Genomic DNA, 17204 nt, shown 5'->3' with positions numbered 1-17204 from the left:
TTTTGCGTCCAACTCGCGTCCAACCTACCTGCCGCAAATTGGTGCCAGACGGAGACTGGACGGTCTGTAGGCGTCAAGGGTTATGGAGTCGCTTCCATTAACGCTATCGGTTACTAAACATTTCAATTACCGTCGTCGCCGAGACGACTTGCAAGCAAGGGCCCTATTATTGTGCTTGTGGGCGGCTTCGTCTTGATGGCGTTGAACGTACCGAAGGCTAGTGCGTATAAGTCCCTAGGGCTAGACACGACGTGAATGGGATGAGAATGAAATCCGTGAAAAAGAACGCTACGAGGGATAAAGGTGACGAGGGAATTTAACTCATTCGGACAGATGTTTTCAACCCTTGATCGAGGGATCGAAGTAAAGATCCGTCTTTCCTTGGCTTACTTTTGATTTTGCATTTCTGCATCTTCTGCAGTGGACCCAAGAGACTTTGTTTAAACGGTCCAAAAGATTGCGCAAATCTGCGGTAATTTTGTAACGTAAAACATGTGACATTTTGCAATAAAGAGACTAAGCTCGAGTTTATCACCATGCGCGTTAACCTATCCCCCCTCTGTACTTACATTCATACTCTCCGGATCCAACCGATGGTGGCTTCGCTCCGTACATGCACCGTGCGTGTTTGCCTTCACCTGTCGTCGAAATCGTCGTCGTCGTCGTCGTCGTTGAGCTGGTACGTGATGCAATCGAGTCCTAAGCGTAGAAGGATGACAACGACAAAAAAAGCGATGCAAAAGAGCAAAATTAGTACAGCAATTTGCCATCCGGGCGGCTCTGGTGGAGGTACAACTACGACAGAAAAAGAGCGCCCTTTTTTGCGAAGAAGAGCCCCATGTTCGTGCGCGGGCCACGCTGGAGGACAGATAAGTAAAAACCCATTATGCGCAATCATGCGCCCTTTTGCACGGCGTGGCTGCACTCGCACATGCCGAAGATGCAAGTTTACGCGCCAGTTTTGCGTGCCAGACGATTCGTTTTCATTAGACCAGTTAGACTCAGCCGGCCTGCCAGACGAAGGAACTACTGGCGCACTTTAAAAGGGAAGCAAGAACCAGTTCGCGCGGCTGATCCGTTACGGCGATGGCAAGCGCAAACATTTCCAAACGTGGTCACACCACCCAGATCACCGTCCAGCGTTGGCCCCGTAATCAAATCGCTTTACGCCAGCTCCGTTCGGACAACGTTTCGCTTTCGTTCGACCATCGATGGCGAGTTGCGTAAGCCGCGTGGCACCGCTTAAGCAGGTCGGAGGCCACGTTCTGCGACTGATCGTTCGATCGGTTGATGATTGACGGTGGGAATGCGCGCTCCACGTGCAGAGTTGCATTCCCTTGGTCGGTGTTACGATTGCTCCAGCCATTGGCGATTAGGCGCGATCGAGTGAAATTCGACACCGAGTAGCGAGTGGTGACAGTGCCGCCGCTGGCCGTAAGTTATCGGTCAATTGGTTGTACCGAAAAGTTTATGTTCCTATCGATCGTAAACATGCTAAATGAGCCACAAGGCTGGCGCTTGAGTAGGTCGGGAAAATAGAAAGGCCGAACGGACTGCGATAAAGCGAGCGATTCTCGGTGCTTATGTAAAGCGTTTCCCAGAGATACGAATGTAAAACGTCACCACAACAGCTGGAATGATAGCAAAAGTAGGCTGATGCGACTCATCGAACGAATCGACCCAACACGTCCATCACCGAGACAGACACTCACTTTCTAACCGTCGCCCAAGGAGCATCAATCAACCAGGGCACTCCCGACCTAAAAATCGCTTTTCGATTTGGCACACGACACCGAAACATGGTGACGCCACAGCTTGTTTGCCCTCGGCGATCGATCGCAAGCACTGCACTGCAAAATGAAAAGCGTTTCGGAATCATCCCTTCGTTAGCTGCAATGAGAACGGTCCACATTCAGATTCGTGATGCTTCTCTACATCGTACAGCTTCATCGCTTGAAAGCGTGGCTTAAAACCTCACCGAAAGCGTGGATCACGTACGAAAGACTTGCGCGCTCGAGCACAAGCGACGAACCCCCGGTTTGCACTTCCGCATGTGCAGACAATACGAATGGGAGCGCTATCGGGTGAAGTTTTCGCTCCCATAGTGGAAGATTCGGCTGCATTCAGGTGAGTAGAAACAGGTCCATTCGCAACGAGGTACATAAATATTAGCCACCAGCGGAAAGCGCGCGCGCCGCGGAAATCGAACCACGAATACACGTGCGGGCGTGGCAAATGATTGCAGGTGGGAGAACTTCATCGTGGGACCGTTTCCATCGGCAGGCAATCGTTTTAGAGCGCTTGGTTGCCTTTGTTTGAAGCGCTACCGCCATCGAAGATTCCCCTAGCAGTGTTTCGTCGTTTACTAGGAACCACCTTTTCCTAGGAACGGCTAAAATAGATGCAAAGCGACGAACGATGTACGTGCTTTTAGTGATGCCGCTATCGCTTTAACGCTAGCGCAAGCGTAACAAAGTGTATAAATACAAAATACACCCACCCGGGAAGTTCTAGAAAGGGAACACAAAATTAAAATGAATGAAGTCTAGCACTTCCCCGTAACACAGCTCGCTCAAGTGTGCGCTATTTCGTGCAAATAAATACATATTGTCTAAGGCGCTAGAATGACGGCGTGTCCAAAGAAGTGCCCACAGACCCTTGCATTTCTCGCGTCGTCGGTGGTCTCTTGGAAATAAGATAAAACGTTACCGCCAACTGACGGGCTGCTATTCACTTAACTGGGCAAACCATTGGATCGGTGGGGAAAATCATAATTTCTCTACCGGGGTGTGGTCCGGTTGATTGCTAAACGGGTCCCACACAGTTCATTTTCCCTACGGCCAACCATCAACAAGCGCTCCCGAGAAACACACGCAAGCCCTGCCTCCTGGCAGGACGTCCGGGTGGGGCTGGCCGGCTCGAAATGGATATTGCTTCCGGTTCGGGCGATCAATCACGACGCGGCTTCTAGATATTATGTAAATATGCGCCCGTAACATCACCAACAATGAAAAAAGCACCAAGCGAAAGTGGTCCATGTGCGAGCTTTCGATCGGAAGCACTCGAGAGCCGGCCCTACGGTGGGGTGGCTTTGTTTGCGTTGGTTGCTTGGCAAAATATTTTCACAATTCCACCGTAATGGAATGGACACTCCCGGCACGGCCACGGTAAACAGTGGTTGGTAAATGGGGAAGCGAAAACAAAAAATGGCAGCAAACGCTACTGACGACCAAATCCACGACGGTCGCTCAAATTCCCGACACGTCGCACGTATCTTGCGGTCTTTCGCAGAAGCGTTCGCGTTTGAATAACTTCATAATTATTTCTAATGTGTTCATCAATATCATCACCGTTTGCTGTGAAGGGAGAAAAAAAGGGAGTCGTAGAAAGAAACTGCACAAGGCAAGGGTAACCCGTTTGCCCGTCCGGTTGGCTCCAATATTCATTAGCCCGTGTGTGCCCTCGGGGGCTTTGCTATCGGATTCTGAATAAAGATGAAGCGGCGCTGATGCTGATGCGTTTGCGGCTGCTTTGCGTCAGGTTTTCGGCACGCATGCTGTCATGCTGCCGGCGCGAGCACGACGACGATGACGATTTAATGAGATATCTCTCTAAACGGCGACGAGGCGATGACTTCAGCGCGGCGAAAACGACGAACGGCTTCAATCGTCGAAGGCAAAATGGACGACAGAGAGAGAGAGGAATAGAGTGAAAAGGAAGAGAACCATCATGCCAATAAAAAAACACCACCGACACCGACGAACGCGCTGGAATGCAGGACCATTCGAAGACGCAATGCACTACGGAGCATGATGAATAAATATCATCCAGCAGCATCGTCAACGAAATTATCGGGCCAGTAATTTATGGGTTATGGCTCGTATTTGACGCCGCCTGTGTCGTCCGTGTGGAGTTGCCCTTGCTGTTCCGCCTTTTTTGCGTGTGCAGAAACAAAAGAAAAGAGCGCAAAATCGAGCGGCCTCGGGAAATCACTTGATACCGAAAAGTGAAAACTTTACGCACAACGAGACGATAATGATCGGTTTGGTGAAAGGTGTGATTAAACTTCGCCATGGAGAGACGAGAAATGGAAACAAGCAGGAAACGTACCAGGGCAATTGGCGGATCGGAGGTTATGTTTGTGAGAATCGCAACATTGTGGGGATATGCCGCAGAGTTCACATGTTTATGCACCGAAGCTGAGGTTGTCTCGGATGACGCAATGGTGCACTTGCGATCGTAAGGTCTTAAGCACTTTAAGGATGTGCGTTTTGTTTTATTTCGATGGAAGAGAAGGCCTTTCGATGGAGGCCTGATCTGAAGCATATTAGCATTCCACTCTACTCGATGCCAGTCATTCAGCGGGCTCGCGTCAAAACAAATCGTGACAAAATTGCCAGTCAATAAACCTCGGCATGCATTTGAATGAGCCAATATTGATTGTTCCATTACAGTGTCTTCTATCGCGATCTTCTGCGACGGGCGCAGTGGTTTACAGGTGGACTTAAACAATATGAGCGAGCTTTCAGAGGTACAGGAGACTGGCTTTATTAGTTCGATGGACATTGTAAACTTTTCCGGAAGAGATACGATCTGATGTATGTTTAGATTAAGGTCGCATCATTAACCGCAGACAATCTGCGGAACTTCAGATCGAACGTGAGCGATTATTTACCCGAGAACTCTTGATCTACAAGGTTACGAGCTCCGTAACGATTTGTTTAAATTCGTTAATTTAATTAACTCATAGCTATCCTTCAAAGGTTCCAAGAGCAATGGTGACTTATTTGCCCTTCGTGTGACATCATCAAAACCTAACGAAATCTGTTGCCAGACATCACGTCATCGGAACTTTTTTTGAATATGCCTCAGGCAAAAGGGCCCACTGTCTATGTTCACCCACGGTCAAAGCCACCGACACGGTAAAGCACAGATTAACCAAAACCACCAGCTATCCGTGTGGCCCACCATCCTACGCCATGGTTTCTCGATGGAGCAAAGAGACTCGAGATTGCAGCAGTATGCAGTGTGCACGGCAACTCACCGCCTCTGCCTTGAACGGGAAACCGCCACGCGCCAGTAGGTCAACGTCGATGACGCCCAAACATGGGGCGTAATACCAGTTTTCGTTTCCGAACATTGGGCTCCAATTTCCTTCCAAGAACAAGCGCTCCGGCAATGTTCCACGCTCGTTGAAGCCCGCGCTCCAATGGCCCGGGAAATGTACTCCCTCTACTGCCATGGGCCCTTTTCACCCGCCCAGGTGGCGCCTCGCGACTAGCGTTGCCACATAAGTCGATAAAAAGGTGAAACTTGATCTGAGCCGGGTGGAATTAACCCAGAAAAGAAATGTCCAGTGTGATTACTGGTGGCGCTCAGGGATTCCATCAATCGTAGTGAAACATTGTCGCATCGTGGACGTCTCTGTGGATGACTTGACGTGTCGTTGGACAGGATTGCAGCGAATGTCTTCACGACAACACGATCATAGTTTCACTCATCAACCGATATAAAGAGTGGTCACTTTCGATACCACGGCGACAAACTGGGAACTGTTGAAATGACGGCTAATCAAACACCGTGACAGGTCGGAGACATCTTTGGGCATGGTGTCTGTTACCGGGACGTTGTCTAATCGGTGTCAGGAAATATTTAGCGCTTGGCAGAATCGAGTGAATGCTCAGAAAAGAACCAACAAGTATATTTGTTTTAAAAGTAACTAAATGAAAAACTTTTCTTCAACTACCAGACACCATTGTACGCCAAACGCGGCTGAAGGATGTGTCAATGTACCTTTCCCATTTTACTCATGTTTTTTGTTATATGGTTTTGATTCTCTCATTTTCCCGCGGCTGCAGGTTGCTGAAAACAACGAGCAAAAAGTCGCATTGAGCCATCTCGCAAAACGAATAAAACATGACGCTCTCCGGCGAAAGTAATGACAGCGTTGCTTGAAATTTTTTCGTTACATTCCTGCCAAAGCGATGATGATAGAAGGATGGAACCAGACCGCCTCTGGCGCCTCGTTACGATGCAATGTCCCTCGGTTATTGTACATGAAATCAGCGCCACATGAATACCTTCCTTCTCAGCGACAAATGCCACTTAGCGCAACAACTTGCCTCATTATCCGACGCGAGTTGCGACTAACGGGAAGGGTACCATACACTTATGCACCCGAAAAAAAATACCATCACTTGTCTCATTAAAGCGCCCAAGGAATAGAAATCACACACCGAAATGGAGATGAACCAACCCTCATCGTGAGCCTCAATGCTAGTCCCATCAGTGCCAGAAATCCCGAATCACATGGGGCTTCCAAAAAACCCCAACGATGGAGCAGCAGCTGGGAAAGAAAAATCTTAATCAAATAAACTCCCCTTTTTTCGAAAAGCCCCCCCAACAGCAGTAACATGTTGTAGGGCGAACGAAAGAACGCTCCAGGCCATCTAGCAGACCGTTAGCAATAAAAATAAAGCGTTTTGCGTTGACTCGAACATCCATTTCATGGCCCTCGGGATGGACCCCGGTAATGGCAAATAATTATTATTTCGCGGCTCATAATTCCTACATCGACCCCGGTTTCGGTTTCCTGCAGCCCAGTGTGCTGAGGGTTTTTTTTTCTAGTTTCGTATCGTCAACGCCACACAAACGACCGGTCGCGACAGTTATGTCCGTTTCCTTAATTGCCAAAATTGAGTGCGCTTGTTTTGGACGTCGATTACGCAATCAAGGGCTTATCTGGTGCGGCGACATCGCAGCCAGAGCGGTGGCCATTAAATCACGTGGTCGGTGGGTCAGGGATAGCGCCGTGTTACAAGATTCGGTTAAGAGACACGGAAGCTCAACCTTATGATGATGATGACTACCTTTGCAGGTCTCCGAATCGTTCTCACAACAACAAATAGCTCTCTAGAACCTAACTGTTTGTACCGCTAGATGGGAGTATGATGGAGCCAAAGTGCAGCGTTGGAAAAGCGTATAGCGCCAAGTAGTTTTCCATACGCTGGATGCCACAAAAAGCTCTCACATGTAGTGGATTTTTTTGCAAAAAAAGAAGAGAAAAAACCTTCAAGCATGTCAGAAAAAACTTCAATCAAGGATTTTCCCAGCTGGAGAGCTCAATTTTTGGGGTGAAAATTTTCCCCCAATTAACGCATCCGGAGGACACCTCCAGTGCGCGTAAGACTGTAATAAAGCCACCAATCGAAAGGCCATCTCAATGGAAATGACATACGCAAAGCCGCCTAGGGGTGCTTCAATCAAGCGCGCGAAGATTAATTGGCTTTCCCGGCCAGAGCCGGCTCAATGACAGCCCCTTTCGGGCGATCACATTCACATTAGCATCAACGATTCGCGCACGCAATTGCGGATGTGAACGCGGATGTGGCAGAAAAGCCCACGATGCACTTGATGTTGGGTGAAAGAGCGGAAGTGACCAAGTGAGTGGTGCAAAGAATAGGCAAACCCAGTGACCACTTAAGCCGCCAGTGAGCTAACATTGTGTGCGCTGCAATTAGCCTCCCCATTGGAGGGAAACTGTAGGGAAACCGATCGGTGATGAAAGATATATTTTCTCCCATTGCTACGAGTGTGCTTCACAGCGGCCTACTTGGCATTGTTGCCACAAAAAAGAAGGCTAGACAAAGCGAGCGAGAAAGCACACATGATGCGTGTAAGAAATGGGTGATCAAATAACAGCACAAGGCCGGCGAAAATCGGACCAAAAACCGGCTGCCCACCAAGGACTCGCAGATGGAGCGATCATTTGTGAGAATGAAAAAAAAAAGCGCTGCAATTGCGAGGGACAGGAAAAAGTGAAAGCACAACCCAATGCGTTTGATTTCATGCCACAAAAAATTGGTGGTGGTGCCGTGACTGGAAGTTACAATTCAGTAATCAAAAATATCGCAGCCAACGGGGAGGTTCGCATGTGTGCTCAAAATTAGTAATAATTCGATATACTTTCGCGTGGAGAAGAAAATATAACTCACAGTGTAAACACACACTAGCCCTACCAATTTCACAGCCGAAGGAGGCAACCAGAAACGAAATAGGGTCTATAAACGAAATGACCATCGAACCCAACCCAATTTCATTCGCCACGTGATCTACCTCACAATCGATGCTGTGAATTGGGTGCATCTAAAAAAAAAGAAGCTGAAACTAGTACACCCCTTCCTGAGGGTGGTATTTACGATGGGGTTCGGTTTATTTCCAACCACGCAGCGCATGCACGCACGCCTTCACCTGCAGAAGCGATGATGCGTGTCCCGTGAACTTGACTGAGTTTCGATGACTTGGCCAAGCAATGGAGGCGAATATTGAGCTACCTTCTCTCTCTATCTCTCGCCATCACAATGGCACCGACGGGTGGTTCATTGGCCAAACTATGGGGCTTTGGCTTAGCTGTTGGAGCTGCAGCCGAACTGAAATAACAGCCCCAACAGCGATGCGGCCTTTACATTGTAGCACCAGAAGCACCGAAGAAGCCACCAACGGCACCTTGACCATGGTGCCGGAATTCGAAAGTAGAGTAAATAGCATTCCGAATGCGATCACGCGCGTGCACCATCGGAGTTGGCGCCTCACAAGGCCACTATGAGCGTCAGATTGGCCGGAAGAGGTGCTGGTTTTTTTTTGCATACCATCAGAAGATGATCTCCGCAAACACTTGGCACCTTTTTGGGGGTCGAGCAAAAAGACTCGAGCGCTGCGAATCGAATTGAGATCGACTTCACACACAGCACTCGGATGAGGCTGTTCTAGGGGTTGAATTGTTAATGCCACTCGTCGATAGTCTATTAAATTAATCTCCCGTGTCAAGGTGATCGGACGGCTTTAATGAGCAAACGAAAAAGGAGTTTTCAAATGAGCAAATGAAGTCGTAAGGAACCACGGACCCGGCGGCACGTAAATCATACTTTCCATCTCAGCAAACTCCCAGGACGATTGCGTTGCGGTTGCGAGTGCCACGGCGCCACGCATCAATAGATTTTACGGCCTCAATAGCGAGCAACGCCTTGGCGGTTCATTACCGGCGTCTCATATATCATCACGGTGTGCCCGGTAGCTGGGCAGTTTTTCCATCCAAAGGGGATTTGCATGCGTGATCAGGTAGCGAGAACGCTTTTTCGATTCCAAACGATTAGATCTCCATCTGGGAGGCTTCAACTCACGCACCTACGCATCTGTGTGAGGGAATTAAATTGCTAGCAGGGTTATTCCCGTCATTCCAAGGCCACTGAGCGATGTTCGTAACCTAAGCTACTTTGTAAACACATCTAAACACACGGCCCTTAGCCACAGCACAATCGTGCCACGATAAAAGCCCTCCGATCGATCTTTGTTGTGGGTCGAAGTGCCGAAAGAGGCGCCAGATAACTGTATCGTAATATGGCCAAAAACCCATCCACTAAACACAGATGGTTATCGAAGGCCACTCAGGGGTTGTTTATCTTCTCTCGCTTTTTCGGACGATGAAAGGAACCACCCATGCAGCGTGTATTAACGAATTAACGGTCGATTTTTGGAAAGCATTTTTCACGCTTTTTCCCAACCCCCAGCCAGGTCGAGGGTGTCGGCGTTGTTAAATTGATCTTGCAGCCGACGTCTATTGTTCATCTGGTGGGTGTTCTTTCAACCGAACAACGAAGCTGGTGGTTTAACGCACACGAGACACCTCACCAAAGATTGATGGATTTTCCATTCAAGAACGCTCCCGTTTTACGGCACACCTGTGCGGTTACCGGAAGGTGTAGTTTTATGCGGGAAAACGGTAACGCAAGCCGCCGCTAGACCACGAGAATCATTTGGCGGATCCGCTATCATGAAACACCACCGATATGGCTAACTGTTCCCTCCGCTGGCCATCAGCCTCATGTGGGGCTATTACGCTTTTATGTGCCTTCCCCGGGAGGGATTGTACATTTCTTCCATTTGCTGTACTTCCACCGGTTGATTGCGTAATGGGCGGTTGAGCAAAACCCGCGGCAGTGCTTAAAAAAAGGAAGCATCGTTATTCTATTAAAACTCTTCCAGCCTAATCAACCATAAACGATTCTTTCACCTGCTCGGACGAAGGAAAATGCTGCGAACACGAGCGCATATTCGCATACGCATTGCACACGAACCTTTCCAACCGTAGATGTGCAATCGGTTGACATTGATTTAGCTAAAAATAAAATCACCCCACAACGTGCCACACCGTAGATAGCGCACTTGGTGCAACGATAAGCTCACCCGAGGGCAAAATGGCGTCCGATCGATCAATAGACCCGGTCGCCTGGCGGCCGCATCCATAATTGATCGTTGTGTGTGCAATTATTTCGATTTCTTTATTATGCTACCAGCCAACGCAGGGCATCCACGATGTACGATGGATCCAGAGTTAATGGAGTGGAGACCTTCGTCCATCGCCGTTATCACCATCGAACGTGTGGGGTTTGCCCAACCTGAAGCAACCACCGACGAAGGGCAGACACGATGGGCAGAACGTAAATAATTGATCAATTTCTAGCGTTCGTTTGGACAGGAAGTTGAAAATTCCATTGATTATTCATTTAAGCTACGTTGCGCCTGACGTAATCTAGTCGGAAATTTAATCTGTCTTCTAGATTGTTATGTTAATTTGCTTCGCTTAGGAAAGCGGCGCATTTCGTGCTTTTTCCTTAGATGACCACAAAAAGGCTCACTCCGTGGCTTAAAACCTACCAGCTGGGGGGCGTCCATAAGCGAGATGGCTCTCAAAATATGGCCCAACAATGCTCCCTTGTCAATCAACCGTACCGCTAACGGGGCCAGTTTTTCCTCGGGGCAGCGCTTATTAGCCACGGTTGGCGATACAAAACGGGCCGATCGAAGTGTTAATGAAGTATATGCATATTAAAATCAACCGTTAGCGCGTGGGACTCAAGTGGGGCGTCTTAAATACGGCCATCTTCGGCCTACGGACCGTCGGAATGCAAAACCTCCCCAAATCAATAACTGTACCGCGCGCTCGAGCCCGATCCAATGTCCTCAACGCATCGGAAAACCCTTCAAAGGCTCTCTGAAGCGTCGGCATGCAGAGGAGTAGCCTTTTCTCTCCCACTCAGCGTGCGTACTCGTCAGTAGATGAAGCTAGATTGGAGAAAACAAACCATCAAGCGGGCAATATCTTCCTTCCTTCAACCAATTCGATAAACCGATCGAACCAGTCGACAGCGTCTGGACGACAACGTCTCCTCCAGTTATGTAAATGAGCTCGACGTTTCGAAGCCCTGTAATGCAGAATGTCACCAGCTATATCGGGACCGTCGTCTCGAGATAGATCGTCTCGTTGGTAGCTGAGCTCGATCGATTAGACTCGCCTTCAGTGGGATGAGATCTTAAGCTTCTAGCTATGCGTACCACTTCACAGCGCTGTAGCCATTTTGATAGTGATCTGACCGACAGTGAGAGGGAACAAGACCATCGGAATCTTATTAACCCATTCACAACCACGCTGGGTCGGGCTTTTCCGGAGGTTTAGCTCATGTAACACGACAAGCGGGTCAGAGCTAGACGTCATAATGGTCGCAGCTAATGACACTCCCCGGAAAAGTGCTAGAGATGTGACAACACCTTCAAAAAATCGCAACTAGGCCAACGCGCTTTGACACCATAAGCTTGCTTTTGATCCATGGCCAGATGGGGTGAGCAGAAAAAAAGGCTGGCGATTATGCGACACAAAAGAGACCCGTTTTAGTTCCGCCCCAAAATTCGTGAACTCACCGTGGCATCTTCAGCCAGGAAGCGCTCTGTGCGGGTGAAGGTGAGGCGTTAATCCATTTAGTCGCACATAAATGAGAATCAGCTCCCATCGCAGTTACTGCACCGTCACAACAATAACGAGTCGCATTACTTCGCCAGATAAAGCGCCGTTTAGGGACGTTCTTGTCGGGGTCACGCTGGAATTGTTGGGAATACGCATTCCAAAACGTGTTCACATCGTAGCTAGGAGCCTGTTCATGGCTCGATCGCTCGAAGAATGTTGCTCGGTGGTGGACTCCAGATGCGATATCACAGCACGATGGTGATGACTCTGCTGAAAATCCTCCGAATCTGGTCTTGGCTGGGAGTTGCGATCCCTCAGGCAAGATCGAATTGGACGCGGTAATTCGGTATGCATCAGGCACTCCACGGGATCTCGAGGGAGTTATGTTAAATGGTTCTTCACGTTCTAAAAATAACCTTCACCCCACCCATCGGGCGCAATGAAAAGCCAGCTTTCCAGCCCTTAGACATGGCACAGGAACAGATATGCGAACGACTACCGTGCATTTCGAGCCGTCATTCGCGCGCGTGCTGAGAGAGGACCGGGAGCACATAATCTATTCACGGCCAAGGCCAACTCGACTGATGACGGTGATGACGGGAATGATTCGGTCCTATTCCCGAGGGCTGCTCGGCCAACCATTAGGTACGGTTGAAAGGGTTCTCCTACGTCCTGTAACGGGTCCGGTGAGCGATGCAAATCAATAATGTTCAATTAGCAACGACTCACAGGCTCACTCGTGGAGAGAAAAAAGGTCTCTAGGGTCTCTGACGACCAGCGCAGAAGACCAGGAGTCCATCAGTACGTGTCCGTGGTGGAGGTTGCACTTCATTTGCCGGCACATACTCGCAACCTTTCGTCGTACGTGAATCCATTCACTTCGCCATCACGAGTTGGACGGTTTGGTCGTACATCCGGCTGGAACGGGATCTTAAATCGATGCACAACAATAGCGCAACCGAAGGGTGATGATTAATTGCGGACACTTGGGAGGCAACTGGCGTTGAGCCAAAGCTTCCTTCATGCTTCACAGGGCTACACCAACCAAAGAACACACCTCGTAATGGCGCGGAGTCCTCCATAACCGTGGAAATCCCAGCTGAAGCTGAAAAATATTGCACCGATAGTCCCATTCGCTTGATAGCAAAACCACGCTAACACGTACCGACACCCAGGCCGCGATAATGTCCACATTGTTAGGTGAGGCCACTCGTAATTACGCGATATCCGCGCTAACAAATGACCACCGTTGGATTGCCCCATTCAATTGCTCCCACACGCGCCGTGCTCCAAGCAGGCCACATAAATCGAGGCCACATTTACGCGAGGTCGAATCGTCCTTTGCTCGATTTCCATGGCAACCTTCCCCGTGGGCTTGACTCCAACGGTGAGTCTTATTAAAATAGCACCTCAGGAGAGCCCATTTGTTTTGTGGCCATCGGTTTTGTTCTCCACAGCGCTTCGCCCTGGTAGAGCGCGGGTTTAAGCGGGATCTGGCAGGGATTCGATGGTTCAAAGCGGCACGGTGAAAGAGTGCTTCTAAACATACCTGCTTTTATGGCAGGCGGTACTTGCGCGAGTTTTTAAAATTGCACCTACAAAACACGCGCTCCACAAAGAAACAAACATGTGTACATTTTCCCAATCCCGGGGGAGTCCCTCTGGATGAGGTGCCTTCGTAGGGAGCATTCCTATGATCCGATAGGAGTGCCTAGGCGGCCAATAGGTGTATGGCCTAGAATTTTTCCTTCGCTCCATTAGCAACCACGGTCTCTGTTGCAACGACCATGCAGCGAGTGCTCTTGTTAATATGATAATTTACCGATCGTTTGCTTCCCGCAGGAGTGGTACCACGTCGTGTACACACACACCCACGATCTCGGAAAGCTGTGTGATTTGACCGTCCAAAGGAAAAAAGGGACCACTCCCGAGGGCACCGGGAAAAGGTCTCTCGTTGCACCACACGCGTCATTACAACCGATGTTGAATCATTACCGGTCTGCTGAGCTCGTTATTAGCGCAAACGCCGTAACACCTCTAGGATCTTTGGACCCAGCAAACACCTCCATTCGAATGAGGCTAACACTTTGACCAGTGCGAGTGGGCAGCAACTCAGAGGTGTCTCCTGAGAAGGCCTGGTTCTTAGCCGTGTGGCAGAGCTTTCGTTCGAGCTCGAATTAATTGTAACAACACCGCGGCTGGAAACGCACCCTGGCAAACAACACGGGGTGGAAAACGTGCCGGCACAATTGGAGCCATTTTTCTTTGCCCAACGAGAACGAGAACACTCCGGCGCTATTTGATCGCCCTAGAATGCGTCGTTTGTTCTTGGCTTGGTGCCGCTTATCAGTGATTTGTAGGCTGGTTGCTGGTTGCGATGAGACTAGCGTACGGTGATTTGTCTTTCGTTGGAATCTCGACTCCTCCCGGTACGATAGGACCTTTACATGGGTAGGTTTTAAACAACAAATGCCGGCTGGGCGATAGGAATTCACTTAGTCAAACGAAGCAACGCGCGCGCTATCTAAGGGTGTTTTCTTTGCCGAGTGTTTGTGTCTATTTGCACACCACCCTATCTGGGGCTTTGTGCTTGGGTAGTCGTACACTACCGAAAGATGGGAATTGTTTCGAAAAAGAAGGCACGTGTCTGGATTTAGAGGTCTGGTCTAAATATTCATATCCCTTTGTAACTCTGTACAAAAAGCATATTAGTGAAAAAGCAATTTCTTTGCCAAAAAAAGTTTTAGTAATATTAAAGCATAGGCTGATGTGGTTTTATCACCCACAAAACAAAAGACAATATTTTTTTGAGCTCAAGCATACATATTTTCCTTTTTATAGCTACACAAGCAAGCTTGAAATAAAAAAGTCAAGCATCTAGGAGAATAGCACAGCTATAACACAACCTAATTTGTCGTTCGATTTAATCCACAACATACAGTACGATACCATAAAGCACGTTCGTACCTCATGACGATTGACCCAGAAAACCTCGAACCAATCATCATCTAAATTAGATCACACACTCCCGAATCTTTTTAATGCAACCTACCACAAACCCACTGCCCATGAAGGCGGTGAAGGCAGCCAGCGTTAATTAAAACCTCATCGATCCGATCAATTGTCCGTAGTAAACCCACGATTGCTCGCTTGCTCCCGATCCCAATACTGGTCGGAGAATTTATTCACTAATCAAGTGAGGCTTGCGGATCTTCCACATACGCGCTTGAAGGGAGACGAGAGATTGAAGAAAAAAAAACGCTCAATCCAAACGCCAACCGTGTGGAAAACCGCATGTTCCTGGCCACTGCTGCCCGTGGTGAAAACATACCAGGGCTTAGCCAAGTCTGCCAACGGAACCCTACTCCCGGTACGCTTCCCCGATCGATGCTACCCGATCGATGGATTCAATTTCGAGTTTTTGAGGTTGGCGGTTTCTTCCCGGATTGCGGCGCCGTTACATGCTACTAGGACTAGGCAACACCGGCCGGTACGGAAGCGAAAATGGTAACGTAATGCGGCGTATCGACCACACTGCAATCGCGATTTTCCGGGCTGCATGTATGTGCGCCAGCAGGACCATCATTATTACGGTCAATCAGGTGTTTCGCGTGCATCATTATTTTGCCCCAACTACCGGGCGCGGTGCGAGAATGAACGAAGATAAAAATATGAAGACGAAAGCACCTTCTTTCCCAAGGAAAAGGTGTCGAAAGGGTCCCCACTCGTGGCGACGACGAGCGGTGCTAATAATCCTTCCGTGCGGACAATAATAATCGTAATCATGGTAGGAAAATCGAGGCTCATCTCATTACACAAAATGCGCCCCATTCTGCGAACGGGGCTCGTTAAAAGCACAAGTATAGCATCCAACGGCCACGCGGCCAGATAATATTATTAATCCGGTCGTGTTTCTGATACGACCCGACCAGCCGGTAGTGGCTTAGCAAGGCGTAGTAAAACATAGCTTTATTATGCAACCCCGAGCCGACTTCCTGCGGTGCGTGAACAAAACAAACATGTGGCGGGAAAAGATGATGAACCACCCTTGGGCCATGATGGGTCAGCGGGCGAGATGAAGCTTTGAATATTATCGCAAAATCTACAACAGCAAGCTTCGTTTTATTTAGTTAATAAAAAATAATAAGTTTCCTCACCGCTTCGTCCGGGCAAACTTCGACCGGGCGATGCCAAATCTGGCATTTCAGCAGCATAAAATGCAAATGCCGTTTGGGTAATTAAAACCCCGTGACCGTGAGGCCTTGCGTTGCCTTGCAAAACGAGAAAAGGGTGTTTTTTAGTTCCGTACACAAAAACATTTGTACTTAATCCGACGTTTTAAATGGTCATTATCTTTACAGTCACGTATGATTATTATTTTTATGCCAATTCCTGTGCACGAGCCGTCGTTTGGGTTGCATCGTGCACGAATGACGTAATGCACGCTGTTTCGAACGTTTCAGATGAAAATGCGAAGCGTGCAGAGCCAGTTTTCTTGCCTACCGTGCCAATGCAGGTTTGCTTCCCAAGCGTCATCTTTCAAAGGTTAATTGAATCTCGAAAGGAGCGCCATAAATTAAAGAAGCATAATTTGTAAAGAATTAATTCTACCTGGATTTAAGCACGCCACCATACGGCTGAGAAAAATACATTTAATTTTGTATACATAAAAAACACCTTCCATATGCCGTATTGGATCGAATTGCTGTTGCTTAATGGTATTTTAATTCACAAATAATTGAGACTCCACCGGCATCGCGCCGTGAATGTGCAACCAGAGGCACAATTCATTCGAATTGCTTCAGAAAATTAATACTTATTAGTGAAGAAAAAACATTTTATTCGTACTGCCCACCTTAATGTCGCCTCGGAAACGTTCTCGAGCAACCAAGTCGAATTTTATGTCGATCGTAAACTCCATTGCTGGTGGTGGGATTAATTTCTTTTCAATTTGATGCCCATTTGTACCGACGGGAAACGGATAAATTCCAGCCCGGGATTGCTTCCCATGACGTTTCGATCCAGTGACGAGATGTGAGAGTCTGTAAACACCTAAAACCCGCCCAATAGCGGTGACATTCTTCAGCCGATTTTCGTCCCATTATCCTTTACAGAAGCTGCTTTCCCGCAATCTCACACCCTCACGATTCGGCAGCCAATGATTATTACCAATTCTCGGTTCAGGTAAAGAGTGCCAAAGAGTCTGTCGATGCCTTACGTCCCGCAATGGGACATTCCATCCGAATCGTTGCCCATCGAACCGGATGTTCAGGAAGCGAAACGGGACCAAAAAAGGGTCCGTTTAAATGAGTCAAAATCACGACTGGATAAAGCGAACCCAATCGGGAGGCTGTTTACGTTTGTTTATTTTAGGAAGCGACAATCGGAAACCCTCCGAATCACCGAA

The sequence above is a fragment of the Anopheles nili genome, chromosome 3, assembly GCF_943737925.1.
Source record: "Anopheles nili chromosome 3, idAnoNiliSN_F5_01, whole genome shotgun sequence".
Taxonomy (NCBI): Eukaryota; Metazoa; Arthropoda; class Insecta; order Diptera; family Culicidae; genus Anopheles; species Anopheles nili.
Note: the sequence above shows the minus strand (reverse complement) of the source record.